At 30.1% G+C, this 23,172-nt stretch overlaps 68 non-coding genes and 2 pseudogenes across 68 annotated transcripts; all 70 read right to left on the bottom strand.

The window, feature by feature from the left end:
• Positions 1 to 111: 111 nt before the first annotated feature.
• Positions 112 to 230, bottom strand: LOC131945545 (5S ribosomal RNA). Its single transcript, XR_009387385.1, has one exon. It is a non-coding gene; the product is annotated as a 5S ribosomal RNA (ribosomal RNA).
• A 217-nt stretch (positions 231 to 447) lies between these two features.
• Positions 448 to 566, bottom strand: LOC131945461 (5S ribosomal RNA). Its single transcript, XR_009387303.1, has one exon. It is a non-coding gene; the product is annotated as a 5S ribosomal RNA (ribosomal RNA).
• Positions 567 to 788: 222 nt separating this feature from the next.
• Positions 789 to 907, bottom strand: LOC131945460 (5S ribosomal RNA). Its single transcript, XR_009387302.1, has one exon. It is a non-coding gene; the product is annotated as a 5S ribosomal RNA (ribosomal RNA).
• A 223-nt stretch (positions 908 to 1,130) lies between these two features.
• Positions 1,131 to 1,249, bottom strand: LOC131945662 (5S ribosomal RNA). The gene has a single exon (XR_009387499.1). It is a non-coding gene; the product is annotated as a 5S ribosomal RNA (ribosomal RNA).
• Positions 1,250 to 1,471: 222 nt separating this feature from the next.
• On the bottom strand, positions 1,472 to 1,590 carry LOC131945459 (5S ribosomal RNA). The gene has a single exon (XR_009387301.1). It is a non-coding gene; the product is annotated as a 5S ribosomal RNA (ribosomal RNA).
• A 224-nt stretch (positions 1,591 to 1,814) lies between these two features.
• Positions 1,815 to 1,933, bottom strand: LOC131945661 (5S ribosomal RNA). Its single transcript, XR_009387498.1, has one exon. It is a non-coding gene; the product is annotated as a 5S ribosomal RNA (ribosomal RNA).
• A 217-nt stretch (positions 1,934 to 2,150) lies between these two features.
• On the bottom strand, positions 2,151 to 2,269 carry LOC131945458 (5S ribosomal RNA). The gene has a single exon (XR_009387300.1). It is a non-coding gene; the product is annotated as a 5S ribosomal RNA (ribosomal RNA).
• A 221-nt stretch (positions 2,270 to 2,490) lies between these two features.
• LOC131945554 (5S ribosomal RNA) lies at positions 2,491 to 2,609 on the bottom strand. Its single transcript, XR_009387393.1, has one exon. It is a non-coding gene; the product is annotated as a 5S ribosomal RNA (ribosomal RNA).
• Positions 2,610 to 2,824: 215 nt separating this feature from the next.
• LOC131945457 (5S ribosomal RNA) lies at positions 2,825 to 2,943 on the bottom strand. Its single transcript, XR_009387299.1, has one exon. It is a non-coding gene; the product is annotated as a 5S ribosomal RNA (ribosomal RNA).
• Positions 2,944 to 3,160: 217 nt separating this feature from the next.
• Positions 3,161 to 3,279, bottom strand: LOC131945456 (5S ribosomal RNA). The gene has a single exon (XR_009387298.1). It is a non-coding gene; the product is annotated as a 5S ribosomal RNA (ribosomal RNA).
• Positions 3,280 to 3,502: 223 nt separating this feature from the next.
• On the bottom strand, positions 3,503 to 3,621 carry LOC131945455 (5S ribosomal RNA). The gene has a single exon (XR_009387297.1). It is a non-coding gene; the product is annotated as a 5S ribosomal RNA (ribosomal RNA).
• A 226-nt stretch (positions 3,622 to 3,847) lies between these two features.
• LOC131945773 (5S ribosomal RNA) lies at positions 3,848 to 3,966 on the bottom strand. Its single transcript, XR_009387604.1, has one exon. It is a non-coding gene; the product is annotated as a 5S ribosomal RNA (ribosomal RNA).
• Positions 3,967 to 4,183: 217 nt separating this feature from the next.
• On the bottom strand, positions 4,184 to 4,302 carry LOC131945454 (5S ribosomal RNA). The gene has a single exon (XR_009387296.1). It is a non-coding gene; the product is annotated as a 5S ribosomal RNA (ribosomal RNA).
• Positions 4,303 to 4,525: 223 nt separating this feature from the next.
• Positions 4,526 to 4,644, bottom strand: LOC131945453 (5S ribosomal RNA). Its single transcript, XR_009387295.1, has one exon. It is a non-coding gene; the product is annotated as a 5S ribosomal RNA (ribosomal RNA).
• Positions 4,645 to 4,870: 226 nt separating this feature from the next.
• Positions 4,871 to 4,989, bottom strand: LOC131945772 (5S ribosomal RNA). The gene has a single exon (XR_009387603.1). It is a non-coding gene; the product is annotated as a 5S ribosomal RNA (ribosomal RNA).
• Positions 4,990 to 5,206: 217 nt separating this feature from the next.
• On the bottom strand, positions 5,207 to 5,325 carry LOC131945451 (5S ribosomal RNA). The gene has a single exon (XR_009387293.1). It is a non-coding gene; the product is annotated as a 5S ribosomal RNA (ribosomal RNA).
• Positions 5,326 to 5,548: 223 nt separating this feature from the next.
• Positions 5,549 to 5,667, bottom strand: LOC131945698 (5S ribosomal RNA). Its single transcript, XR_009387534.1, has one exon. It is a non-coding gene; the product is annotated as a 5S ribosomal RNA (ribosomal RNA).
• Positions 5,668 to 5,890: 223 nt separating this feature from the next.
• LOC131945274 (uncharacterized) lies at positions 5,891 to 6,009 on the bottom strand (annotated as a pseudogene).
• A 217-nt stretch (positions 6,010 to 6,226) lies between these two features.
• LOC131945450 (5S ribosomal RNA) lies at positions 6,227 to 6,345 on the bottom strand. Its single transcript, XR_009387292.1, has one exon. It is a non-coding gene; the product is annotated as a 5S ribosomal RNA (ribosomal RNA).
• A 221-nt stretch (positions 6,346 to 6,566) lies between these two features.
• On the bottom strand, positions 6,567 to 6,685 carry LOC131945449 (5S ribosomal RNA). Its single transcript, XR_009387291.1, has one exon. It is a non-coding gene; the product is annotated as a 5S ribosomal RNA (ribosomal RNA).
• A 217-nt stretch (positions 6,686 to 6,902) lies between these two features.
• Positions 6,903 to 7,021, bottom strand: LOC131945448 (5S ribosomal RNA). Its single transcript, XR_009387290.1, has one exon. It is a non-coding gene; the product is annotated as a 5S ribosomal RNA (ribosomal RNA).
• Positions 7,022 to 7,242: 221 nt separating this feature from the next.
• LOC131945447 (5S ribosomal RNA) lies at positions 7,243 to 7,361 on the bottom strand. The gene has a single exon (XR_009387289.1). It is a non-coding gene; the product is annotated as a 5S ribosomal RNA (ribosomal RNA).
• Positions 7,362 to 7,578: 217 nt separating this feature from the next.
• Positions 7,579 to 7,697, bottom strand: LOC131945446 (5S ribosomal RNA). The gene has a single exon (XR_009387288.1). It is a non-coding gene; the product is annotated as a 5S ribosomal RNA (ribosomal RNA).
• A 223-nt stretch (positions 7,698 to 7,920) lies between these two features.
• Positions 7,921 to 8,039, bottom strand: LOC131945445 (5S ribosomal RNA). Its single transcript, XR_009387287.1, has one exon. It is a non-coding gene; the product is annotated as a 5S ribosomal RNA (ribosomal RNA).
• A 220-nt stretch (positions 8,040 to 8,259) lies between these two features.
• Positions 8,260 to 8,378, bottom strand: LOC131945730 (5S ribosomal RNA). The gene has a single exon (XR_009387564.1). It is a non-coding gene; the product is annotated as a 5S ribosomal RNA (ribosomal RNA).
• A 217-nt stretch (positions 8,379 to 8,595) lies between these two features.
• Positions 8,596 to 8,714, bottom strand: LOC131945444 (5S ribosomal RNA). Its single transcript, XR_009387286.1, has one exon. It is a non-coding gene; the product is annotated as a 5S ribosomal RNA (ribosomal RNA).
• Positions 8,715 to 8,937: 223 nt separating this feature from the next.
• Positions 8,938 to 9,056, bottom strand: LOC131945759 (5S ribosomal RNA). The gene has a single exon (XR_009387591.1). It is a non-coding gene; the product is annotated as a 5S ribosomal RNA (ribosomal RNA).
• Positions 9,057 to 9,275: 219 nt separating this feature from the next.
• On the bottom strand, positions 9,276 to 9,394 carry LOC131945443 (5S ribosomal RNA). Its single transcript, XR_009387285.1, has one exon. It is a non-coding gene; the product is annotated as a 5S ribosomal RNA (ribosomal RNA).
• A 223-nt stretch (positions 9,395 to 9,617) lies between these two features.
• Positions 9,618 to 9,736, bottom strand: LOC131945758 (5S ribosomal RNA). Its single transcript, XR_009387590.1, has one exon. It is a non-coding gene; the product is annotated as a 5S ribosomal RNA (ribosomal RNA).
• A 220-nt stretch (positions 9,737 to 9,956) lies between these two features.
• LOC131945442 (5S ribosomal RNA) lies at positions 9,957 to 10,075 on the bottom strand. Its single transcript, XR_009387284.1, has one exon. It is a non-coding gene; the product is annotated as a 5S ribosomal RNA (ribosomal RNA).
• Positions 10,076 to 10,292: 217 nt separating this feature from the next.
• LOC131945440 (5S ribosomal RNA) lies at positions 10,293 to 10,411 on the bottom strand. The gene has a single exon (XR_009387282.1). It is a non-coding gene; the product is annotated as a 5S ribosomal RNA (ribosomal RNA).
• Positions 10,412 to 10,630: 219 nt separating this feature from the next.
• On the bottom strand, positions 10,631 to 10,749 carry LOC131945271 (5S ribosomal RNA). Its single transcript, XR_009387130.1, has one exon. It is a non-coding gene; the product is annotated as a 5S ribosomal RNA (ribosomal RNA).
• Positions 10,750 to 10,964: 215 nt separating this feature from the next.
• LOC131945757 (5S ribosomal RNA) lies at positions 10,965 to 11,083 on the bottom strand. The gene has a single exon (XR_009387589.1). It is a non-coding gene; the product is annotated as a 5S ribosomal RNA (ribosomal RNA).
• A 223-nt stretch (positions 11,084 to 11,306) lies between these two features.
• Positions 11,307 to 11,425, bottom strand: LOC131945439 (5S ribosomal RNA). The gene has a single exon (XR_009387281.1). It is a non-coding gene; the product is annotated as a 5S ribosomal RNA (ribosomal RNA).
• Positions 11,426 to 11,648: 223 nt separating this feature from the next.
• On the bottom strand, positions 11,649 to 11,767 carry LOC131945650 (5S ribosomal RNA). The gene has a single exon (XR_009387488.1). It is a non-coding gene; the product is annotated as a 5S ribosomal RNA (ribosomal RNA).
• Positions 11,768 to 11,893: 126 nt separating this feature from the next.
• Positions 11,894 to 12,012, bottom strand: LOC131945438 (5S ribosomal RNA). The gene has a single exon (XR_009387280.1). It is a non-coding gene; the product is annotated as a 5S ribosomal RNA (ribosomal RNA).
• Positions 12,013 to 12,233: 221 nt separating this feature from the next.
• LOC131945756 (5S ribosomal RNA) lies at positions 12,234 to 12,352 on the bottom strand. Its single transcript, XR_009387588.1, has one exon. It is a non-coding gene; the product is annotated as a 5S ribosomal RNA (ribosomal RNA).
• Positions 12,353 to 12,570: 218 nt separating this feature from the next.
• On the bottom strand, positions 12,571 to 12,689 carry LOC131945437 (5S ribosomal RNA). Its single transcript, XR_009387279.1, has one exon. It is a non-coding gene; the product is annotated as a 5S ribosomal RNA (ribosomal RNA).
• A 219-nt stretch (positions 12,690 to 12,908) lies between these two features.
• LOC131945800 (5S ribosomal RNA) lies at positions 12,909 to 13,027 on the bottom strand. The gene has a single exon (XR_009387629.1). It is a non-coding gene; the product is annotated as a 5S ribosomal RNA (ribosomal RNA).
• A 214-nt stretch (positions 13,028 to 13,241) lies between these two features.
• On the bottom strand, positions 13,242 to 13,360 carry LOC131945542 (5S ribosomal RNA). The gene has a single exon (XR_009387382.1). It is a non-coding gene; the product is annotated as a 5S ribosomal RNA (ribosomal RNA).
• Positions 13,361 to 13,584: 224 nt separating this feature from the next.
• Positions 13,585 to 13,703, bottom strand: LOC131945490 (5S ribosomal RNA). Its single transcript, XR_009387331.1, has one exon. It is a non-coding gene; the product is annotated as a 5S ribosomal RNA (ribosomal RNA).
• Positions 13,704 to 13,829: 126 nt separating this feature from the next.
• LOC131945436 (5S ribosomal RNA) lies at positions 13,830 to 13,948 on the bottom strand. Its single transcript, XR_009387278.1, has one exon. It is a non-coding gene; the product is annotated as a 5S ribosomal RNA (ribosomal RNA).
• A 247-nt stretch (positions 13,949 to 14,195) lies between these two features.
• On the bottom strand, positions 14,196 to 14,314 carry LOC131945755 (5S ribosomal RNA). The gene has a single exon (XR_009387587.1). It is a non-coding gene; the product is annotated as a 5S ribosomal RNA (ribosomal RNA).
• A 219-nt stretch (positions 14,315 to 14,533) lies between these two features.
• On the bottom strand, positions 14,534 to 14,652 carry LOC131945743 (5S ribosomal RNA). The gene has a single exon (XR_009387576.1). It is a non-coding gene; the product is annotated as a 5S ribosomal RNA (ribosomal RNA).
• A 126-nt stretch (positions 14,653 to 14,778) lies between these two features.
• Positions 14,779 to 14,897, bottom strand: LOC131945434 (5S ribosomal RNA). Its single transcript, XR_009387277.1, has one exon. It is a non-coding gene; the product is annotated as a 5S ribosomal RNA (ribosomal RNA).
• A 221-nt stretch (positions 14,898 to 15,118) lies between these two features.
• On the bottom strand, positions 15,119 to 15,237 carry LOC131945754 (5S ribosomal RNA). The gene has a single exon (XR_009387586.1). It is a non-coding gene; the product is annotated as a 5S ribosomal RNA (ribosomal RNA).
• A 219-nt stretch (positions 15,238 to 15,456) lies between these two features.
• On the bottom strand, positions 15,457 to 15,575 carry LOC131945742 (5S ribosomal RNA). Its single transcript, XR_009387575.1, has one exon. It is a non-coding gene; the product is annotated as a 5S ribosomal RNA (ribosomal RNA).
• A 213-nt stretch (positions 15,576 to 15,788) lies between these two features.
• On the bottom strand, positions 15,789 to 15,907 carry LOC131945541 (5S ribosomal RNA). Its single transcript, XR_009387381.1, has one exon. It is a non-coding gene; the product is annotated as a 5S ribosomal RNA (ribosomal RNA).
• A 224-nt stretch (positions 15,908 to 16,131) lies between these two features.
• Positions 16,132 to 16,250, bottom strand: LOC131945489 (5S ribosomal RNA). Its single transcript, XR_009387330.1, has one exon. It is a non-coding gene; the product is annotated as a 5S ribosomal RNA (ribosomal RNA).
• A 222-nt stretch (positions 16,251 to 16,472) lies between these two features.
• On the bottom strand, positions 16,473 to 16,591 carry LOC131945753 (5S ribosomal RNA). The gene has a single exon (XR_009387585.1). It is a non-coding gene; the product is annotated as a 5S ribosomal RNA (ribosomal RNA).
• A 219-nt stretch (positions 16,592 to 16,810) lies between these two features.
• Positions 16,811 to 16,929, bottom strand: LOC131945433 (5S ribosomal RNA). The gene has a single exon (XR_009387276.1). It is a non-coding gene; the product is annotated as a 5S ribosomal RNA (ribosomal RNA).
• A 222-nt stretch (positions 16,930 to 17,151) lies between these two features.
• On the bottom strand, positions 17,152 to 17,270 carry LOC131945752 (5S ribosomal RNA). The gene has a single exon (XR_009387584.1). It is a non-coding gene; the product is annotated as a 5S ribosomal RNA (ribosomal RNA).
• Positions 17,271 to 17,489: 219 nt separating this feature from the next.
• Positions 17,490 to 17,608, bottom strand: LOC131945432 (5S ribosomal RNA). Its single transcript, XR_009387275.1, has one exon. It is a non-coding gene; the product is annotated as a 5S ribosomal RNA (ribosomal RNA).
• Positions 17,609 to 17,821: 213 nt separating this feature from the next.
• Positions 17,822 to 17,940, bottom strand: LOC131945540 (5S ribosomal RNA). The gene has a single exon (XR_009387380.1). It is a non-coding gene; the product is annotated as a 5S ribosomal RNA (ribosomal RNA).
• Positions 17,941 to 18,164: 224 nt separating this feature from the next.
• Positions 18,165 to 18,283, bottom strand: LOC131945782 (5S ribosomal RNA). Its single transcript, XR_009387612.1, has one exon. It is a non-coding gene; the product is annotated as a 5S ribosomal RNA (ribosomal RNA).
• Positions 18,284 to 18,504: 221 nt separating this feature from the next.
• On the bottom strand, positions 18,505 to 18,623 carry LOC131945750 (5S ribosomal RNA). Its single transcript, XR_009387582.1, has one exon. It is a non-coding gene; the product is annotated as a 5S ribosomal RNA (ribosomal RNA).
• A 219-nt stretch (positions 18,624 to 18,842) lies between these two features.
• On the bottom strand, positions 18,843 to 18,961 carry LOC131945579 (5S ribosomal RNA). The gene has a single exon (XR_009387418.1). It is a non-coding gene; the product is annotated as a 5S ribosomal RNA (ribosomal RNA).
• Positions 18,962 to 19,178: 217 nt separating this feature from the next.
• Positions 19,179 to 19,297, bottom strand: LOC131945741 (5S ribosomal RNA). Its single transcript, XR_009387574.1, has one exon. It is a non-coding gene; the product is annotated as a 5S ribosomal RNA (ribosomal RNA).
• Positions 19,298 to 19,512: 215 nt separating this feature from the next.
• On the bottom strand, positions 19,513 to 19,631 carry LOC131945539 (5S ribosomal RNA). The gene has a single exon (XR_009387379.1). It is a non-coding gene; the product is annotated as a 5S ribosomal RNA (ribosomal RNA).
• Positions 19,632 to 19,855: 224 nt separating this feature from the next.
• On the bottom strand, positions 19,856 to 19,974 carry LOC131945536 (5S ribosomal RNA). The gene has a single exon (XR_009387376.1). It is a non-coding gene; the product is annotated as a 5S ribosomal RNA (ribosomal RNA).
• A 126-nt stretch (positions 19,975 to 20,100) lies between these two features.
• LOC131945635 (5S ribosomal RNA) lies at positions 20,101 to 20,219 on the bottom strand. Its single transcript, XR_009387473.1, has one exon. It is a non-coding gene; the product is annotated as a 5S ribosomal RNA (ribosomal RNA).
• Positions 20,220 to 20,438: 219 nt separating this feature from the next.
• LOC131945431 (5S ribosomal RNA) lies at positions 20,439 to 20,557 on the bottom strand. Its single transcript, XR_009387274.1, has one exon. It is a non-coding gene; the product is annotated as a 5S ribosomal RNA (ribosomal RNA).
• A 217-nt stretch (positions 20,558 to 20,774) lies between these two features.
• Positions 20,775 to 20,893, bottom strand: LOC131945578 (5S ribosomal RNA). Its single transcript, XR_009387417.1, has one exon. It is a non-coding gene; the product is annotated as a 5S ribosomal RNA (ribosomal RNA).
• A 218-nt stretch (positions 20,894 to 21,111) lies between these two features.
• LOC131945576 (5S ribosomal RNA) lies at positions 21,112 to 21,230 on the bottom strand. The gene has a single exon (XR_009387415.1). It is a non-coding gene; the product is annotated as a 5S ribosomal RNA (ribosomal RNA).
• A 220-nt stretch (positions 21,231 to 21,450) lies between these two features.
• Positions 21,451 to 21,569, bottom strand: LOC131945633 (5S ribosomal RNA). The gene has a single exon (XR_009387471.1). It is a non-coding gene; the product is annotated as a 5S ribosomal RNA (ribosomal RNA).
• Positions 21,570 to 21,783: 214 nt separating this feature from the next.
• LOC131945801 (5S ribosomal RNA) lies at positions 21,784 to 21,902 on the bottom strand. The gene has a single exon (XR_009387630.1). It is a non-coding gene; the product is annotated as a 5S ribosomal RNA (ribosomal RNA).
• A 224-nt stretch (positions 21,903 to 22,126) lies between these two features.
• Positions 22,127 to 22,245, bottom strand: LOC131945696 (5S ribosomal RNA). Its single transcript, XR_009387532.1, has one exon. It is a non-coding gene; the product is annotated as a 5S ribosomal RNA (ribosomal RNA).
• A 126-nt stretch (positions 22,246 to 22,371) lies between these two features.
• On the bottom strand, positions 22,372 to 22,490 carry LOC131945632 (5S ribosomal RNA). Its single transcript, XR_009387470.1, has one exon. It is a non-coding gene; the product is annotated as a 5S ribosomal RNA (ribosomal RNA).
• Positions 22,491 to 22,616: 126 nt separating this feature from the next.
• LOC131945535 (5S ribosomal RNA) lies at positions 22,617 to 22,735 on the bottom strand. Its single transcript, XR_009387375.1, has one exon. It is a non-coding gene; the product is annotated as a 5S ribosomal RNA (ribosomal RNA).
• A 223-nt stretch (positions 22,736 to 22,958) lies between these two features.
• On the bottom strand, positions 22,959 to 23,076 carry LOC131945280 (uncharacterized; annotated as a pseudogene).
• Between the last annotated feature and the right edge of the window lie 96 nt (positions 23,077 to 23,172).

The following is a 23,172-nucleotide window of genomic DNA, read 5'->3' as shown; positions in this document are numbered from 1 at the left end:
GAAAAAAACTTTCAACCATCGTCTTTTTTATTTGAGAAAAAATAATATATATATATTTTTTAAAAGTAAAATTAAAAAACATAATTTAAAAAAAATTTAATTAAAAAATTCAATCTACAGCACGTGGTGTTCCCAAGCGGTCACCCATCTAAGTACTAACCACGCCAGACGTTGTTTGACTTCGGTGATCGGACGAGAACCGGTATCTTCAACGTTGTATGGCCGTAGATATACAATTACAAAAAAGTAGCATTTTATACTGATGTGTACATGAAATATTTGACATAAGCAACACACACTAATAAAAACTAATATTCGTTGATAAAAATAACTCAAGAAAAAAACTTTCAACCATCGTCTTTTTTTATTTGAGAAAAAATAAAATATATATTTTTTTTAAAGTAAAATTAAAAAACATAATTTTAAAAAAATTTAATTTAAAAATTCAATCTACAGCACGTGGTGTTCCCAAGCGGTCACCCATCTAAGTACTAACCACGCCAGACGTTGCTTGACTTCGGTGATCGGACGAGAACCGGTATCTTCAACGTTGTATGGCCGTAGATATACAATTACAAAAAAGTAGCATTTTATACTGATGTGTACATGAAATATTTGACATAAGCAACACACACTAATAAAAACTAATATTCGTTGATAAAAATAACTCAAAAAAAAAACTTTCAACCATCGTCTTTTTTTATTTGAGAAAAAATAAACAATATATTTTAAAAAAAACGGAAAATTAAAAAAACATAATTTAAAAAAAAAATTTAATTAAAAAATTCAATCTACAGCACGTGGTGTTCCCAAGCGGTCACCCATCTAAGTACTAACCACGCCAGACGTTGCTTGACTTCGGTGATCGGACGAGAACCGGTATCTTCAACGTTGTATGGCCGTAGATATACAATTACAATATAAGTAGCATTTTATACTGATGTGTACATGAAATATTTGACATAAGCAACACACACTAATAAAAACTAATATTCGTTGATAAAAATAACTCAAGAAAAAAACTTTCAACCATCGTCTTTTTTTATTTGAGAAAAAATAAACAATATATTTTTAAAAAAACGGAAAATTAAAAAAAACATAATTTAAAAAAAAAATGAATTAAAAAATTCAATCTACAGCACGTGGTGTTCCCAAGCGGTCACCCATCTTAGTACTAACCACGCCAGACGTTGCTTGACTTCGGTTATCGGACGAGAACCGGTATCTTCAACGTTGTATGGCCGTAGATATACAATTACAAAAAAGTAGCATTTTATACTGATGTGTACATGAAATATTTGACATAAGCAACACACACTAATAAAAACTAATATTCGTTGATAAAAATAACTCAAGAAAAAAACTTTCAACCATCGTCTTTTTTTATTTGAGAAAAAATAAACAATATATTTTTAAAAAAACGGAAAATTAAAAAAACATAATTTAAAAAAAAAATTAAATTCAAAAATTCAATCTACAGCACGTGGTGTTCCCAAGCGGTCACCCATCTAAGTACTAACCACGCCAGACGTTGCTTGACTTCGGTGATCGGACGAGAACCGGTATCTTCAACGTTGTATGGCCGTAGATATACAATTACAAAAAAGTAGCATTTTATACTGATGTGTACATGAAATATTTGACATAAGCAACACACACTAATAAAAACTAATACTCGTTGATAAAAATAACTCAAGAAAAAAACTTTCAACCATCGTCTTTTGTTATTTGAGAAAAAATAAACAATATATTTTTAAAAAAACGGAAAATTAAAAAAAACATAATTTAAAAAAAAAAATTGAATTAAAAAATTCAATCTACAGCACGTGGTGTTCCCAAGCGGTCACCCATCTTAGTACTAACCACGCCAGACGTTGCTTGACTTCGGTTATCGGACGAGAACCGGTATCTTCAACGTTGTATGGCCGTAGATATACAATTACAAAAAAGTAGCATTTTATACTGATGTGTACATGAAATATTTGACATAAGCAACACACACTAATAAAAACTAATATTCGTTGATAAAAATAACTCAAGAAAAAAACTTTCAACCATCGTCTTTTTTATTTGAGAAAAAATAAAATATATATATTTTTTAAAAGTAAAATTAAAAAACATAATTTTAAAAAAATTTAATTAAAAAATTCAATCTACAGCACGTGGTGTTCCCAAGCGGTCACCCATCTAAGTACTAACCACGCCAGACGTTGCTTGACTTCGGTGATCGGACGAGAACCGGTATCTTCAACGTTGTATGGCCGTAGATATACAATTACAAAAAAGTAGCATTTTATACTGATGTGTACATGAAATATTTGACATAAGCAACACACACTAATAAAAACTAATATTCGTTGATAAAAATAACTCAAGAAAAAAACTTTCAACCATCGTCTTTTTTTATTTGAGAAAAAATAAACAATATATTTTTTAAAAAATGGAAAATTAAAAAAACATAATTTAAAAAAAAATTAAATTAAAAAATTCAATCTACAGCACGTGGTGTTCCCAAGCGGTCACCCATCTAAGTACTAACCACGCCAGACGTTGCTTGACTTCGGTGATCGGACGAGAACCGGTATCTTCAACATTGTATGGCCGTAGATATACAATTACAAAAAAGTAGCATTTTATACTGATGTGTACATGAAATATTTGACATAAGCAACACACACTAATAAAAACTAATATTCGTTGATAAAAATAACTCAATAAAAAAACTTTCAACCATCGTCTTTTTTTATTTGAGAAAAAATAAAATATATTTTTTTTAAAGTAAAATTAAAAAATATAATTTTAAAAAAATTTAATTTAAAAATTCAATCTACAGCACGTGGTGTTCCCAAGCGGTCACCCATCTAAGTACTAACCACGCCAGACGTTGCTTGACTTCGGTGATCGGACGAGAACCGGTATCTTCAACGTTGTATGGCCGTAGATATACAATTACAAAAAAGTAGCATTTTATACTGATGTGTACATGAAATATTTGACATAAGCAACACACACTAATAAAAACTAATATTCGTTGATAAAAATAACTCAAGAAAAAAACTTTCAACCATCGTCTTTTTTATTTGAGAAAAAATAAAATATATATATTTTTTAAAAGTAAAATTAAAAAACATAATTTTAAAAAAAATTAATTTAAAAATTCAATCTACAGCACGTGGTGTTCCCAAGCGGTCACCCATCTAAGTACTAACCACGCCAGACGTTGCTTGACTTCGGTGATCGGACGAGAACCGGTATCTTCAACGTTGTATGGCCGTAGATATACAATTACAAAAAAGTAGCATTTTATACTGATGTGTACATGAAATATTTGACATAAGCAACACACATTAATAAAAACTAATATTCGTTGATAAAAAGAACTCAAGAAAAAAACTTTCAACCATCGTCTTTTTTTATTTGAGAAAAAATAAACAATATATTTTTAAAAAAAACGGAAAATTTAAAAACATATTTTTAAAATAAACATAAAACTAAAAAATTCAATCTACAGCACGTGGTGTTCCCAAGCGGTCACCCATCTAAGTACTAACCACGCCAGACGTTGCTTGACTTCGGTGATCGGACGAGAACCGGTATCTTCAACGTTGTATGGCCGTAGATATACAATTACAAAAAAGTAGCATTTTATACTGATGTGTACATGAAATATTTGACATAAGCAACACACACTAATAAAAACTAATACTCGTTGATAAAAATAACTCAAGAAAAAAACTTTCAACCATCGTCTTTTGTTATTTGAGAAAAAATAAACAATATATTTTTTAAAAAAAACGGAAAATTAAAAAAAAAATAATTTTTAAAAAAAAATTGAATTAAAAAATTCAATCTACAGCACGTGGTGTTCCCAAGCGGTCACCCATCTTAGTACTAACCATGCCAGACGTTGCTTGACTTCGGTTATCGGACGAGAACCGGTATCTTCAACGTTGTATGGCCGTAGATATACAATTACAAAAAAGTAGCATTTTATACTGATGTGTACATGAAATATTTGACATAAGCAACACACACTAATAAAAACTAATATTCGTTGATAAAAATAACTCAAGAAAAAAACTTTCAACCATCGTCTTTTTTATTTGAGAAAAAATAAAATATATATATTTTTTAAAAGTAAAATTAAAAAACATAATTTTAAAAAAAATTAATTTACAAATTCAATCTACAGCACGTGGTGTTCCCAAGCGGTCACCCATCTAAGTACTAACCACGCCAGACGTTGCTTGACTTCGGTGATCGGACGAGAACCGGTATCTTCAACGTTGTATGGCCGTAGATATACAATTACAAAAAAGTAGCATTTTATACTGATGTGTACATGAAATATTTGACATAAGCAACACACATTAATAAAAACTAATATTCGTTGATAAAAAGAACTCAAGAAAAAAACTTTCAACCATCGTCTTTTTTTATTTGAGAAAAAATAAACAATATATTTTTAAAAAAAACGGAAAATTTAAAAACATATTTTTAAAATAAACATAAAACTAAAAAATTCAATCTACAGCACGTGGTGTTCCCAAGCGGTCACCCATCTAAGTACTAACCACGCCAGACGTTGCTTGACTTCGGTGATCGGACGAGAACCGGTATCTTCAACGTTGTATGGCCGTAGATATACAATTACAAAAAAGTAGCATTTTATACTGATGTGTACATGAAATATTTGACATAAGCAACACACACTAATAAAAACTAATACTCGTTGATAAAAATAACTCAAGAAAAAAACTTTCAACCATCGTCTTTTGTTATTTGAGAAAAAATAAACAATATATTTTTTAAAAAAAACGGAAAATTAAAAAAAAAATAATTTTTAAAAAAAAATTGAATTAAAAAATTCAATCTACAGCACGTGGTGTTCCCAAGCGGTCACCCATCTTAGTACTAACCATGCCAGACGTTGCTTGACTTCGGTTATCGGACGAGAACCGGTATCTTCAACGTTGTATGGCCGTAGATATACAATTACAAAAAAGTAGCATTTTATACTGATGTGTACATGAAATATTTGACATAAGCAACACACACTAATAAAAACTAATATTCGTTGATAAAAATAACTCAAGAAAAAAACTTTCAACCATCGTCTTTTTTATTTGAGAAAAAATAAAATATATATATTTTTTAAAAGTAAAATTAAAAAACATAATTTTAAAAAAATTTAATTAAAAAAGTCAATCTACAGCACGTGGTGTTCCCAAGCGGTCACCCATCTAAGTACTAACCACGCCAGACGTTGCTTGACTTCGGTGATCGGACGAGAACCGGTATCTTCAACGTTGTATGGCCGTAGATATACAATTACAAAAAAGTAGCATTTTATACTGATGTGTACATGAAATATTTGACATAAGCAACACACACTAATAAAAACTAATATTCGTTGATAAAAATAACTCAAGAAAAAAACTTTCAACCATCGTCTTTTTTTATTTGAGAAAAAATAAACAATATATTTTTAAAAAAAACGGAAAATTTAAAAACATATTTTTAAAATAAACATAAAACTAAAAAATTCAATCTACAGCACGTGGTGTTCCCAAGCGGTCACCCATCTAAGTACTAACCACGCCAGACGTTGCTTGACTTCGGTTATCGGACGAGAACCGGTATCTTCAACGTTGTATGGCCGTAGATATACAATTACAAAAAAGTAGCATTTTATACTGATGTGTACATGAAATATTTGACATAAGCAACACACACTAATAAAAACTAATACTCGTTGATAAAAATAACTCAAGAAAAAAACTTTCAACCATCGTCTTTTGTTATTTGAGAAAAAATAAACAATATATTTTTAAAAAAACGGAAAATTAAAAAAACATAATTTTAAAAAAAAAATTGAATTAAAAAATTCAATCTACAGCACGTGGTGTTTCCAAGCGGTCACCCATCTTAGTACTAACCATGCCAGACGTTGCTTGACTTCGGTTATCGGACGAGAACCGGTATCTTCAACGTTGTATGGCCGTAGATATACAATTACAAAAAAGTAGCATTTTATACTGATGTGTACATGAAATATTTGACATAAGCAACACACACTAATAAAAACTAATATTCGTTGATAAAAATAACTCAAGAAAAAAACTTTCAACCATCGTCTTTTTTATTTTAGAAAAAATAAAATATATATATTTTTTAAAAGTAAAATTAAAAAACATAATTTTAAAAAAATTTAATTAAAAAATTCAATCTACAGCACGTGGTGTTCCCAAGCGGTCACCCATCTAAGTACTAACCACGCCAGACGTTGCTTGACTTCGGTGATCGGACGAGAACCGGTATCTTCAACGTTGTATGGCCGTAGATATACAATTACAAAAAAGTAGCATTTTATACTGATGTGTACATGAAATATTTGACATAAGCAACACACACTAATAAAAACTAATATTCGTTGATAAAAATAACTCAAGAAAAAAACTTTCAACCATCGTCTTTTTTTATTTGAGAAAAAATAAACAATATATTTTTAAAAAAATGGAAAATTAAAAAAACATAATTTAAAAAAAAATTAAATTAAAAAATTCAATCTACAGCACGTGGTGTTCCCAAGCGGTCACCCATCTAAGTACTAACCACGCCAGACGTTGCTTGACTTCGGTGATCGGACGAGAACCGGTATCTTCAACGTTGTATGGCCGTAGATATACAATTACAAAAAAGTAGCATTTTATACTGATGTGTACATGAAATATTTGACATAAGCAACACACACTAATAAAAACTAATATTCGTTGATAAAAATAACTCAAGAAAAAAACTTTCAACCATCGTCTTTTTTTATTTGAGAAAAAATAAAATATATATTTTTTTTAAAGTAAAATTAAAAAATATAATTTTAAAAAAATTTAATTTAAAAATTCAATCTACAGCACGTGGTGTTCCCAAGCGGTCACCCATCTAAGTACTAACCACGCCAGACGTTGCTTGACTTCGGTGATCGGACGAGAACCGGTATCTTCAACGTTGTATGGCCGTAGATATACAATTACAAAAAAGTAGCATTTTATACTGATGTGTACATGAAATATTTGACATAAGCAACACACACTAATAAAAACTAATATTCGTTGATAAAAATAACTCAAGAAAAAAACTTTCAACCATCGTCTTTTTTTATTTGAGAAAAAATAAACAATATATTTTTAAAAAAATGGAAAATTAAAAAAACATAATTTAAAAAAAAATTAAATTAAAAAATTCAATCTACAGCACGTGGTGTTCCCAAGCGGTCACCCATCTAAGTACTAACCACGCCAGACGTTGCTTGACTTCGGTGATCGGACGAGAACCGGTATCTTCAACGTTGTATGGCCGTAGATATACAATTACAAAAAAGTAGCATTTTATACTGATGTGTACATGAAATATTTGACATAAGCAACACACACTAATAAAAACTAATATTCGTTGATAAAAATAACTCAAGAAAAAAACTTTCAACCATCGTCTTTTTTTATTTGAGAAAAAATAAAATATATATTTTTTTTAAAGTAAAATTAAAAAATATAATTTAAAAAAAATTTAATTAAAAAATTCAATCTACAGCACGTGGTGTTCCCAAGCGGTCACCCATCTAAGTACTAACCACGCCAGACGTTGCTTGACTTCGGTGATCGGACGAGAACCGGTATCTTCAACGTTGTATGGCCGTAGATATACAATTACAATATAAGTAGCATTTTATACTGATGTGTACATGAAATATTTGACATAAGCAACACACACTAATAAAAACTAATATTCGTTGATAAAAATAACTCAAGAAAAAAACTTTCAACCATCGTCTTTTTTTATTTGAGAAAAAATAAACAATATATTTTTAAAAAAACGGAAAATTAAAAAAACATAATTTAAAAAAAAAATTAAATTAAAAAATTCAATCTACAGCACGTGGTGTTCCCAAGCGGTCACCCATCTAAGTACTAACCACGCCAGACGTTGCTTGACTTCGGTGATCGGACGAGAACCGGTATCTTCAACGTTGTATGGCCGTAGATATACAATTACAAAAAGGTAGCATTTTATACTGATGTGTACATGAAATATTTGACATAAGCAACACACACTAATAAAAACTAATATTCGTTGATAAAAATAACTCAGGAAAAAAACCTTTCAACCATCGTCTGTTTTTATTTTAGAAAAATTAAAAAATACGATTTTTAAAAAGAGTACATTTTTTGAAATAATTAAAAATAGAATAGAACTAAAAAATTCAATCTACAGCGCGTGGTGTTCCCAAGCGGTCACCCATCTAAGTACTAACCACGCCTGACGTTGCTTGACTTCGGTGATCGGACGAGAACCGGTATCTTCAACGTTGTATGGCCGTAGATATACAATTACAAACAAGTAGCATTTTATACTGATGTGTACATGAAATATTTGACATAAGCAACACACACTAATAAAAACTAATATTCGTTGATAAAAATAACTCAAGAAAAAAACTTTCAACCATCGTCTTTTTTTATTTGAGAAAAAATAAAATATATAATTTTTTTAAAGTAAAATTAAAAAACATAATTTAAAAAAAATTAAATTAAAAATTTCAATCTACAGCACGTGGTGTTCCCAAGCGGTCACCCATCTAAGTACTAACCACGCCAGACGTTGCTTGACTTCGGTGATCGGACGAGAACCGGTATCTTCAACGTTGTATGGCCGTAGATATACAATTACAAAAAAGTAGCATTTTATACTGATGTGTACATGAAATATTTGACATAAGCAACACACACTAATAAAAACTAATATTCGTTGATAAAAATAACTCAAGAAAAAAACTTTCAACCATCGTCTTTTTTTATTTGAGAAAAAATAAACAATATATTTTTAAAAAAACGGAAAATTAAAAAAACATAATTTAAAAAAAAAAAAAAAATTAAAAAATTCAATCTACAGCACGCTGTGTTCCCAAGCGGTCACCCATCTAAGTACTAACCACGCCAGACGTTGCTTGACTTCGGTGATCGGACGAGAACCGGTATCTTCAACGTTGTATGGCCGTAGATATACAATTACAAAAAAATTAGCATTTTATACTGATGTGTACATGAAATATTTGACATAAGCAACACACACTAATAAAAACTAATATTCGTTGATAAAAATAACTCAAGAAAAAAACTTTCAACCATCGTCTTTTTTTATTTGAGAAAAAATAAAATATACATTTTTTTTAAAGTAAAATTAAAAAACATAATTTTAAAAAAAATTAAATTAAAAAATTCAATCTACAGCACGTGGTGTTCCCAAGCGGTCACCCATCTAAGTACTAACCACGCCAGACGTTGCTTGACTTCGGTGATCGGACGAGAACCGGTATCTTCAACGTTGTATGGCCGTAGATATACAATTACAAAAAAGTAGCATTTTATACTGATGTGTACATGAAATATTTGACATAAGCAACACACACTAATAAAAACTAATATTCGTTGATAAAAATAACTCAAGAAAAAAACTTTCAACCATCGTCTTTTTTTATTTGAGAAAAAATAAACAATATATTTTTAAAAAAACGGAAAATTAAAAAAACATAATTTAAAAAAAAAAAAAAATTTAAAAAATTCAATCTACAGCACGCTGTGTTCCCAAGCGGTCACCCATCTAAGTACTAACCACGCCAGACGTTGCTTGACTTCGGTGATCGGACGAGAACCGGTATCTTCAACGTTGTATGGCCGTAGATATACAATTACAAAAAAGTAGCATTTTATACTGATGTGTACATGAAATATTTGACATAAGCAACACACACTAATAAAAACTAATATTCGTTGATAAAAATAACTCAAGAAAAAACTTTCAACCATCGTCTTTTTTATTTGAGAAAAAATAAACAATATATTTTTTTAAAAACGGAAAATTAAAAAAACATAATTTTAAAAAAGAATTAAATTAAAAAAATCAATCTACAGCACGTGGTGTTCCCAAGCGGTCACCCATCTAAGTACTAACCACGCCAGACGTTGCTTGACTTCGGTGATCGGACGAGAACCGGTATCTTCAACGTTGTATGGCCGTAGATATACAATTACAAAAAAGTAGCATTTTATACTGATGTGTACATGAAATATCTGACATAAGCAACACACACTAATAAAAACTAATATTCGTTGATAAAAATAACTCAAGAAAAAAACTTTCAACCATCGTCTTTTTTTATTTGAGAAAAAATAAAATATATTTTTTTTAAAGTAAAATTAAAAAACATAATTTAAAAAAAAAATTTAATTAAAAAATTCAATCTACAGCACGTGGTGTTCCCAAGCGGTCACCCATCTAAGTACTAACCACGCCAGACGTTGCTTGACTTCGGTGATCGGACGAGAACCGGTATCTTCAACGTTGTATGGCCGTAGATATACAATTACAAAAAAGTAGCATTTTATACTGATGTGTACATGAAATATCTGACATAAGCAACACACACTAATAAAAACTAATATTCGTTGATAAAAATAACTCAAGAAAAAAACTTTCAACCATCGTCTTTTTTTATTTGAGAAAAAATAAAATATATATTTTTTTTAAAGTAAAATTAAAAAACATAATTTTAAAAAAAAATGTAATTAAAAAATTCAATCTACATCACGTGGTGTTCCCAAGCGGTCACCCATCTAAGTACTAACCACGCCAGACGTTGCTTGACTTCGGTGATCGGACGAGAACCGGTATCTTCAATGTTGTATGGCCGTAGCTATACAATTACAAAAAAGTAGCATTTTATACTGATGTGTACATGAAATATTTGACATAAGCAACACACACTAATAAAAACTAATATTCGTTGATAAAAATAACTCAAGAAAAAAACTTTCAACCATCGTCTTTTTTTATTTGAGAAAAAAATATATATATTTTTTTTAAAGTAAAATTAAAAAACATAATTTAAAAAAAAATTAATTAAAAAATTCAATCTACAGCACGCTGTGTTCCCAAGCGGTCACCCATCTAAGTACTAACCACGCCAGACGTTGCTTGACTTCGGTGATCGGACGAGAACCGGTATCTTCAACGTTGTATGGCCGTAGATATACAATTACAAAAAAGTAGCATTTTATACTGATGTGTACATGAAATATCTGACATAAGCAACACACACTAATAAAAACTAATATTCGTTGATAAAAATAACTCAAGAAAAAAACTTTCAACCATCGTCTTTTTTTATTTAAGAAAAAATAAACAATATATTTTTTTAAAAAACCGAAAATTAAAAAAACATAATTTAAAAAAAAAATTCAATTAAAAAATTCAATCTACAGCACGTGGTGTTCCCAAGCGGTCACCCATCTAAGTACTAACCACGCCAGACGTTGCTTGACTTCGGTGATCGGACGAGAACCGGTATCTTCAACGTTGTATGGCCGTAGATATACAATTACAAAAAAGTAGCATTTTATACTGATGTGTACATGAAATATTTGACATAAGCAACACACACTAATAAAAACTAATATTCGTTGATAAAAATAACTCAAGAAAAAAACTTTCAACCATCGTCTTTTTTTATTTGAGAAAAAATAAATAATATATTTTTAAAAAAAACGGAAAATTTAAAAACATATTTTTAAAATAAACATAAAACTAAAAAATTCAATCTACAGCACGAGGTGTTCCCAAGCGGTCACCCATCTAAGTACTAACCACGCCAGACGTTGCTTGACTTCGGTGATCGGACGAGAACCGGTATCTTCAACGTTGTATGGCCGTAGCTATACAATTACAAAAAAGTAGCATTTTATACTGATGTGTACATGAAATATTTGACATAAGCAACACACACTAATAAAAACTAATATTCGTTGATAAAAATAACTCAAAAAATTAAATTAAAAAATTCAATCTACAGCACGTGGTGTTCCCAAGCGGTCACCCATCTAAGTACTAACCACGCCAGACGTTGCTTGACTTCGGTGATCGGACGAGAACCGGTATCTTCAACGTTGTATGGCCGTAGATATACAATTACAAAAAAGTAGCATTTTATACTGATGTGTACATGAAATATTTGACATAAGCAACACACACTAATAAAAACTAATATTCGTTGATAAAAATAACTCAAGAAAAAAACTTTCAACCATCGTCTTTTTTTATTTGAGAAAAAATAAACAATATATTTTTAAAAAAACGGAAAATTAAAAAAACATAATTTAAAAAAAAAAAAAATTAAAAAATTCAATCTACAGCACGCTGTGTTCCCAAGCGGTCACCCATCTAAGTACTAACCACGCCAGACGTTGCTTGACTTCGGTGATCGGACGAGAACCGGTATCTTCAACGTTGTATGGCCGTAGATATACAATTACAAAAAAGTAGCATTTTATACTGATGTGTACATGAAATATTTGACATAAGCAACACACACTAATAAAAACTAATATTCGTTGATAAAAATAACTCAAGAAAAAAACTTTCAACCATCGTCTTTTTTTATTTGAGAAAAAATAAAATATATTTTTTTTTAAAGTAAAATTAAAAAACATAATTTAAAAAAAAAATTTAATTAAAAAATTCAATCTACAGCACGTGGTGTTCCCAAGCGGTCACCCATCTAAGTACTAACCACGCCAGACGTTGCTTGACTTCGGTGATCGGACGAGAACCGGTATCTTCAACGTTGTATGGCCGTAGATATACAATTACAAAAAAGTAGCATTTTATACTGATGTGTACATGAAATATCTGACATAAGCAACACACACTAATAAAAACTAATATTCGTTGATAAAAATAACTCAAGAAAAAAACTTTCAACCATCGTCTTTTTTTATTTGAGAAAAAATAAAATATATATTTTTTTTAAAGTAAAATTAAAAAACATAATTTTAAAAAAAAATGTAATTAAAAAATTCAATCTACAGCAAGTGGTGTTCCCAAGCGGTCACCCATCTAAGTACTAACCACGCCAGACGTTGCTTGACTTCGGTGATCGGACGAGAACCGGTATCTTCAACGTTGTATGGCCGTAGCTATACAATTACAAAAAAGTAGCATTTTATACTGATGTGTACATGAAATATTTGACATAAGCAACACACACTAATAAAAACTAATATTCGTTGATAAAAATAACTCAAAAAAAAAACTTTCAACCATCGTCTTTTTTTATTTGAGAAAAAAATATATATATTTTTTTTAAAGTAAAATTAAAAAACATAATTTAAAAAAAATTAATTAAAAAATTCAATCTACAGCACGTGGTGTTCCCAAGCGGTCCCCCATCTAAGTACTAACCACGCCAGACGTTGCTTGACTTCGGTGATCGGACGAGAACCGGTATCTTCAACGTTGTATGGCCGTAGATATACAATTACAAAAAAGTAGCATTTTATACTGATGTGTACATGAAATATTTGACATAAGCAACACACACTAATAAAAACTAATATTCGTTGATAAAAATAACTCAAGAAAAAAACTTTCAACCATCGTCTTTTTTTATTTAAGAAAAAATAAACAATATATTTTTTTAAAAAACCGAAAATTAAAAAAAACATAATTTTAAAAAAAAATTCAATTAAAAAATTCAATCTACAGCACGAGGTGTTCCCAAGCGGTCACCCATCTAAGTACTAACCACGCCAGACGTTGCTTGACTTCGGTGATCGGACGAGAACCGGTATCTTCAACGTTGTATGGCCGTAGATATACAATTACAAAAAAGTAGCATTTTATACTGATGTGTACATGAAATATTTGACATAAGCAACACACACTAATAAAAACTAATATTCGTTGATAAAAATAACTCAAAAAATTAAATTAAAAAATTCAATCTACAGCACGTGGTGTTCCCAAGCGGTCACCCATCTAAGTACTAACCACGCCAGACGTTGCTTGACTTCGGTGATCGGACGAGAACCGGTATCTTCAACGTTGTATGGCCGTAGATATACAATTACAAAAAAGTAGCATTTTATACTGATGTGTACATGAAATATTTGACATAAGCAACACACACTAATAAAAACTAATATTCGTTGATAAAAATAACTCAAGAAAAAAACTTTCAACCATCGTCTTTTTTTATTTGAGAAAAAATAAACAATATATTTTTAAAAAAACGGAAAATTAAAAAAAAAAAAAAAAAAAAAAAAAAAAAAAAAAATAATTTAAAAAAAAAAAAAATTAAAAAATTCAATCTACAGCACGCTGTGTTCCCAAGCGGTCACCCATCTAAGTACTAACCACGCCAGACGTTGCTTGACTTCGGTGATCGGACGAGAACCGGTATCTTCAACGTTGTATGGCCGTAGATATACAATTACAAAAAAGTAGCATTTTATACTGATGTGTACATGAAATATCTGACATAAGCAACACACACTAATAAAAACTAATATTCGTTGATAAAAATAACTCAAGAAAAAAACTTTCAACCATCGTCTTTTTTTATTTGAGAAAAAATAAAATATATATTTTTTTTAAAGTAAAATTAAAAAACATAATTTTAAAAAAAAATGTAATTAAAAAATTCAATCTACAGCACGTGGTGTTCCCAAGCAGTCACCCATCTAAGTACTAACCACGCCAGACGTTGCTTGACTTCGGTGATCGGACGAGAACCGGTATCTTCAACGTTGTATGGCCGTAGCTATACAATTACAAAAAAGTAGCATTTTATACTGATGTGTACATGAAATATTTGACATAAGCAACACACACTAATAAAAACTAATATTCGTTGATAAAAATAACTCAAAAAATTAAATTAAAAAATTCAATCTACAGCACGTGGTGTTCCCAAGCGGTCACCCATCTAAGTACTAACCACGCCAGACGTTGCTTGACTTCGGTGATCGGACGAGAACCGGTATCTTCAACGTTGTATGGCCGTAGATATACAATTACAAAAAAGTAGCATTTTATACTGATGTGTACATGAAATATTTGACATAAGCAACACACACTAATAAAAACTAATATTCGTTGATAAAAATAACTCAAGAAAAAAACTTTCAACCATCGTCTTTTTTTATTTGAGAAAAAATAAACAATATATTTTTAAAAAAACGGAAAATTAAAAAAACATAATTTAAAAAAAAAAAAAATTAAAAAATCCAATCTACAGCACGCTGTGTTCCCAAGCGGTCACCCATCTAAGTACTAACCACGCCAGACGTTGCTTGACTTCGGTGATCGGACGAGAACCGGTATCTTCAACGTTGTATGGCCGTAGATATACAATTACAAAAAAGTAGCATTTTATACTGATGTGTACATGAAATATCTGACATAAGCAACACACACTAATAAAAACTAATATTCGTTGATAAAAATAACTCAAGAAAAAAACTTTCAACCATCGTCTTTTTTTATTTGAGAAAAAATAAAATATATATTTTTTTTAAAGTAAAATTAAAAAACATAATTTAAAAAAAAAATGTAATTAAAAAATTCAATCTACAGCACGTGGTGTTCCCAAGCAGTCACCCATCTAAGTACTAACCACGCCAGACGTTGCTTGACTTCGGTGATCGGACGAGAACCGGTATCTTCAACGTTGTATGGCCGTAGCTATACATTTACAAAAAAGTAGCATTTTATACTGATGTGTACATGAAATATTTGACATAAGCAACACACACTAATAAAAACTAATATTCGTTGATAAAAATAACTCAAAAAAAAACTTTCAACCATCGTCTTTTTTTATTTGAGAAAAAAATATATATATTTTTTTTAAAGTAAAATTAAAAAACATAATTTAAAAAAAATTAATTAAAAAATTCAATCTACAGCACGTGGTGTTCCCAAGCGGTCCCCCATCTAAGTACTAACCACGCCAGACGTTGCTTGACTTCGGTGATCGGACGAGAACCGGTATCTTCAACGTTGTATGGCCGTAGATATACAATTACAAAAAAGTAGCATTTTATACTGATGTGTACATGAAATATTTGACATAAGCAACACACACTAATAAAAACTAATATTCGTTGATAAAAATAACTCAAGAAAAAAACTTTCAACCATCGTCTTTTTTTATTTAAGAAAAAATAAACAATATATTTTTTTAAAAAACCGAAAATTAAAAAAAACATAATTTTAAAAAAAAATTCAATTAAAAAATTCAATCTACAGCACGAGGTGTTCCCAAGCGGTCACCCATCTAAGTACTAACCACGCCAGACGTTGCTTGACTTCGGTGATCGGACGAGAACCGGTATCTTCAACGTTGTATGGCCGTAGATATACAATTACAAAAAAGTAGCATTTTATACTGATGTGTACATGAAATATTTGACATAAGCAACACACACTAATAAAAACTAATATTCGTTGATAAAAATAACTCAAGAAAAAAACTTTCAACCATCGTCTTTTTTTATTTGAGAAAAAATAAACAATATATTTTTAAAAAAACGGAAAATTAAAAAAACATAATTTAAAAAAAAAAAAAAATTAAAAAATTCAATCTACAGCACGCTGTGTTCCCAAGCGGTCACCCATCTAAGTACTAACCACGCCAGACGTTGCTTGACTTCGGTGATCGGACGAGAACCGGTATCTTCAACGTTGTATGGCCGTAGATATACAATTACAAAAAAGTAGCATTTTATACTGATGTGTACATGAAATATCTGACATAAGCAACACACACTAATAAAAACTAATATTCGTTGATAAAAATAACTCAAGAAAAAAACTTTCAACCATCGTCTTTTTTTATTTGAGAAAAAATAAAATATATATTTTTTTTAAAGTAAAATTAAATAACATAATTTTAAAAAAAAATGTAATTAAAAAATTCAATCTACAGCACGTGGTGTTCCCAAGCGGTCACCCATCTAAGTACTAACCACGCCAGACGTTGCTTGACTTCGGTGATCGGACGAGAACCGGTATCTTCAACGTTGTATGGCCGTAGATATACAATTACAAAAAAGTAGCATTTTATACTGATGTGTACATGAAATATTTGACATAAGCAACACACACTAATAAAAACTAATATTCGTTGATAAAAATAACTCAAGAAAAAAACTTTCAACCATCGTCTTTTTTTATTTGAGAAAAAATAAACAATATATTTTTAAAAAAACGGAAAATTAAAAAAACATAATTTAAAAAAAAAAAAAAATTAAAAAATTCAATCTACAGCACGCTGTGTTCCCAAGCGGTCACCCATCTAAGTACTAACCACGCCAGACGTTGCTTGACTTCGGTGATCGGACGAGAACCGGTATCTTCAACGTTGTATGGCCGTAGATATACAATTACAAAAAAGTAGCATTTTATACTGATGTGTACATGAAATATCTGACATAAGCAACACACACTAATAAAAACTAATATTCGTTGATAAAAATAACTCAAGAAAAAAACTTTCAACCATCGTCTTTTTTTATTTGAGAAAAAATAAAATATATATTTTTTTTAAAGTAAAATTAAATAACATAATTTTAAAAAAAAATGTAATTAAAAAATTCAATCTACAGCACGTGGTGTTCCCAAGCGGTCACCCATCTAAGTACTAACCACGCCAGACGTTGCTTGACTTCGGTGATCGGACGAGAACCGGTATCTTCAACGTTGTATGGCCGTAGATATACAATTACAAAAAAGTAGCATTTTATACTGATGTGTACATGAAATATTTGACATAAGCAACACACACTAATAAAAACTAATATTCGTTGATAAAAATAACTCAAAAAAAAACTTTCAACCATCGTCTTTTTTTATTTGAGAAAAAAATATATATTTTTTTTTTAAAGTAAAATTAAAAAACATAATTTAAAAAAAATTAATTAAAAAATTCAATCTACAGCACGTGGTGTTCCCAAGCGGTCCCCCATCTAAGTACTAACCACGCCAGACGTTGCTTGACTTCGGTGATCGGACGAGAACCGGTATCTTCAACGTTGTATGGCCGTAGATATACAATTACAAAAAAGTAGCATTTTATACTGATGTGTACATGAAATATTTGACATAAGCAACACACACTAATAAAAACTAATATTCGTTGATAAAAATAACTCAAGAAAAAAACTTTCAACCATCGTCTTTTTTTATTTAAGAAAAAATAAACAATATATTTTTTTAAAAAACCGAAAATTAAAAAAAACATAATTTTAAAAAAAAATTCAATTAAAAAATTCAATCTACAGCACGCTGTGTTCCCAAGCGGTCACCCATCTGAGTACTAACCACGCCAGACGTTGCTTGACTTCGGTGATCGGACGAGAACCGGTATCTTCAACGTTGTATGGCCGTAGATATACAATTACAAAAAAGTAGCATTTTATACTGATGTGTACATGAAATATTTGACATAAGCAACACACACTAATAAAAACTAATATTCGTTGATAAAAATAACTCAAGAAAAAAACTTTCAACCATCGTCTTTTTTTATTTGAGAAAAAATAAACAATATATTTTTAAAAAAACGGAAAAGTAAAAAAACATAATTTAAAAAAAAAAAAAATAAAAAAATTCAATCTACAGCACGCTGTGTTCCCAAGCGGTCACCCATCTAAGTACTAACCACGCCAGACGTTGCTTGACTTCGGTGATCGGACGAGAACCGGTATCTTCAACGTTGTATGGCCGTAGATATACAATTACAAAAAAGTAGCATTTTATACTGATGTGTACATGAAATATTTGACATAAGCAACACACACTAATAAAAACTAATATTCGTTGATAAAAATAACTCAAGAAAAAAACTTTCAACCATCGTCTTTTTTATTTGAGAAAAAATAAAATATATTTTTTTTTTTAAAGTAAAATTAAAAAACATAATTTAAAAAAAAAATTTAATTAAAAAATTCAATCTACAGCACGTGGTGTTCCCAAGCAGTCACCCATCTAAGTACTAACCACGCCAGACGTTGCTTGACTTCGGTGATCGGACGAGAACCGGTATCTTCAACGTTGTATGGCCGTAGATATACAATTACAAAAAAGTAGCATTTTATACTGATGTGTACATGAAATATTTGACATAAGCAACACACACTAATAAAAACTAATATTCGTTGATAAAAATAACTCAAGAAAAAAACTTTCAACCATCGTCTTTTTTATTTGAGAAAAAATAAAATATATTTTTTTTTAAAAGTAAAATTAAAAAACATAATTTAAAAAAAAATTTAATTAAAAAATTCAATCTACAGCACGTGGTGTTCCCAAGCAGTCACCCATCTAAGTACTAACCACGCCAGACGTTGCTTGACTTCGGTGATCGGACGAGAACCGGTATCTTCAACGTTGTATGGCCGTAGCTATACAATTACAAAAAAGTAGCATTTTATACTGATGTGTACATGAAATATTTGACATAAGCAACACACACTAATAAAAACTAATATTCGTTGATAAAAATAACTCAAGAAAAAAACTTTCAACCATCGTCTTTTTTTATTTGAGAAAAAAATATATATATTTTTTTTAAAGTAAAATTAAAAAACATAATTTAAAAAAAAATTAATTAAAAAATTCAATCTACAGCACGTGGTGTTCCCAAGCGGTCCCCCATCTAAGTACTAACCACGCCAGACGTTGCTTGACTTCGGTGATCGGACGAGAACCGGTATCTTCAACGTTGTATGGCCGTAGATATACAATTACAAAAAAGTAGCATTTTATACTGATGTGTACATGAAATATTTGACATAAGCAACACACACTAATAAAAACTAATATTCGTTGATAAAAATAACTCAAGAAAAAAACTTTCAACCATCGTCTTTTTTTATTTAAGAAAAAATAAACAATATATTTTTTTAAAAAACCGAAAATTAAAAAAAACATAATTTTAAAAAAAAATTCAATTAAAAAATTCAATCTACAGCACGTGGTGTTCCCAAGCGGTCACCCATCTGAGTACTAACCACGCCAGACGTTGCTTGACTTCGGTGATCGGACGAGAACCGGTATCTTCAACGTTGTATGGCCGTAGATATACAATTACAAAAAAGTAGCATTTTATACTGATGTGTACATGAAATATTTGACATAAGCAACACACACTAATAAAAACTAATATTCGTTGATAAAAATAACTCAAAAAATTAAATTAAAAAATTCAATCTACAGCACGTGGTGTTCCCAAGCGGTCACCCATCTAAGTACTAACCACGCCAGACGTTGCTTGACTTCGGTGATCGGACGAGAACCGGTATCTTCAACGTTGTATGGCCGTAGCTATACAATTACAAAAAAGTAGCATTTTATACTGATGTGTACATGAAATATTTGACATAAGCAACACACACTAATAAAAACTAATATTCGTTGATAAAAATAACTCAAGAAAAAACTTTCAACCATCGTCTTTTTTTATTTGAGAAAAAATAAACAATATATTTTTTTTAAAGTAATATTAAAAAAACATAATTTAAAAAAAAAATTAAATTAAAAAATTCAATCTACAGCACGTGGTGTTCCCAAGCGGTCACCCATCTAAGTACTAACCACGCCAGACGTTGCTTGACTTCGGTGATCGGACGAGAACCGGTATCTTCAACGTTGTATGGCCGTAGATATACAATTACAAAAAAGTAGCATTTTATACTGATGTGTACATGAAATATTTGACATAAGCAACACACACTAATAAAAACTAATATTCGTTGATAAAAATAACTCAAGAAAAAAACTTTCAACCATCGTCTTTTTTATTTGAGAAAAAATAAAATATATTTTTTTTTAAAGTAAAATTAAAAAACATAATTTAAAAAAAAAATTTAATTAAAAAATTCAATCTACAGCACGTGGTGTTCCCAAGCAGTCACCCATCTAAGTACTAACCACGCCAGACGTTGCTTGACTTCGGTGATCGGACGAGAACCGGTATCTTCAACGTTGTATGGCCGTAGATATACAATTACAAAAAAGTAGCATTTTATACTGATGTGTACATGAAATATTTGACATAAGCAACACACACTAATAAAAACTAATATTCGTTGATAAAAATAACTCAAGAAAAAAACTTTCAACCATCGTCTTTTTTATTTGAGAAAAAATAAAACATATTTTTTTTTTAAAGTAAAATTAAAAAACATAATTTAAAAAAAAAATTTAATTAAAAAATTCAATCTACAGCACGTGGTGTTCCCAAGCAGTCACCCATCTAAGTACTAACCACGCCAGACGTTGCTTGACTTCGGTGATCGGACGAGAACCGGTATCTTCAACGTTGTATGGCCGTAGATATACAATTACAAAAAAGTAGCATTTTATACTGATGTGTACATGAAATATCTGACATAAGCAACACACACTAATAAAAACTAATATTCGTTGATAAAAATAACTCAAGAAAAAAACTTTCAACCATCGTCTTTTTTTATTTGAGAAAAAATAAAATATATATTTTTTTTAAAGTAAAATTAAAAAACATAATTTTTAAAAAAAATGTAATTAAAAAAATTGAATCTACAGCACGTGGTGTTCCCAAGCGGTCACCCATCTAAGTACTAACCACGCCAGACGTTGCTTGACTTCGGTGATCGGACGAGAACCGGTATCTTCAACGTTGTATGGCCGTAGCTATACAATTACAAAAAAGTAGCATTTTATACTGATGTGTACATGAAATATTTGACATAAGCAACACACACTAATAAAAACTAATATTCGTTGATAAAAATAACTCAAGAAAAAAACTTTCAACCATCGTCTTTTTTTATTTGAGAAAAAAATATATATATTTTTTTTAAAGTAAAATTAAAAAACATAATTTAAAAAAAATTAATTAAAAAATTCAATCTACAGAACGTGGTGTTCCCAAGCGGTCCCCCATCTAAGTACTAACCACGCCAGACGTTGCTTGACTTCGGTGATCGGACGAGAACCGGTATCTTCAACGTTGTATGGCCGTGGATATACAATTACAAAAAAGTAGCATTTTATACTGATGTGTACATGAAATATTTGACATAAGCAACACACACTAATAAAAACTAATATTCGTTGATAAAAATAACTCAAGAAAAAAACTTTCAACCATCGTCTTTTTTTATTTAAGAAAAAATAAACAATATATTTTTTTAAAAAACCGAAAATTAAAAAAAACATAATTTTAAAAAAAAATTCAATTAAAAAATTCAATCTACAGCACGTGGTGTTCCCAAGCGGTCACCCATCTGAATACTAACCACGCCAGACGTTGCTTGACTTCGGTGATCGGACGAGAACCGGTATCTTCAACGTTGTATGGCCGTAGATATACAATTACAAAAAAGTAGCATTTTATACTGATGTGTACATGAAATATTTGACATAAGCAACACACACTAATAAAAACTAATATTCGTTGATAAAAATAACTCAAAAAATTAAATTAAAAAATTCAATCTACAGCACGTGGTGTTCCCAAGCGGTCACCCATCTAAGTACTAACCACGCCAGACGTTGCTTGACTTCGGTGATCGGACGAGAACCGGTATCTTCAACGTTGTATGGCCGTAGCTATACAATTACAAAAAAGTAGCATTTTATACTGATGTGTACATGAAATATTTGACATAAGCAACACACACTAATAAAAACTAATATTCGTTGATAAAAATAACTCAAAAAATTAAATTAAAAAATTCAATCTACAGCACGTGGTGTTCCCAAGCGGTCACCCATCTGAGTACTAACCACGCCAGACGTTGCTTGACTTCGGTGATCGGACGAGAACCGGTATCTTCAACGTTGTATGGCCGTAGATATACAATTACAAAAAAGTAGCATTTTATACTGATGTGTACATGAAATATTTGACATAAGCAACACACACTAATAAAAACTAATATTCGTTGATAAAAATAACTCAAGAAAAAAACTTTCAACCATCGTCTTTTTTTATTTGAGAAAAAATAAATAATATATTTTTAAAAAAAACGGAAAATTTAAAAACATTTTTTTAAAATAAACATAAAACTAAAAAATTCAATCTACAGCACGAGGTGTTCCCAAGCGGTCACCCATCTAAGTACTAACCACGCCAGACGTTGCTTGACTTCGGTGATCGGACGAGAACCGGTATCTTCAACGTTGTATGGCCTAGATATACAATTACAAAAAAGTAGCATTTTATACTGATGTGTACATGAAATATTTGACATAAGCAACACACACTAATAAAAACTAATATTCGTTGATAAA

The sequence above is a fragment of the Physella acuta genome, unplaced genomic scaffold (assembly GCF_028476545.2).
Source record: "Physella acuta isolate Inbredline_101_S28 unplaced genomic scaffold, ASM2847654v3 ptg000533l, whole genome shotgun sequence".
NCBI classification, from domain to species: Eukaryota; Metazoa; Mollusca; class Gastropoda; family Physidae; genus Physella; species Physella acuta.
This window is presented reverse-complemented; position numbering and strand designations above follow the sequence as displayed.